Below are 214 nucleotides of genomic sequence, written 5' to 3'. Positions count from 1 at the left end.
ACATTTATTTGAGGAAGACGTTAAGTCCAAAAATAGTGAAAATTAGATTAGTTGATACAAAGCTATTTAAGTCTATCAGCTTCACAAAAAAACTCCTGCTGTATTTCTCAGCATGGCTGTGTTCAGAAATTGTTGTCATCCATAACCTCTTTTAAATAGTCCACCATGTTTTTTTAATCCTCCGTGTCCTCCTTGGTTACTAGCCACTGCATGG

Source organism: Etheostoma spectabile, chromosome 4 (assembly GCF_008692095.1).
Source record: "Etheostoma spectabile isolate EspeVRDwgs_2016 chromosome 4, UIUC_Espe_1.0, whole genome shotgun sequence".
Lineage (NCBI taxonomy): Eukaryota > Metazoa > Chordata > Actinopteri > Perciformes > Percidae > Etheostoma > Etheostoma spectabile.
This window is presented reverse-complemented; position numbering follows the sequence as displayed.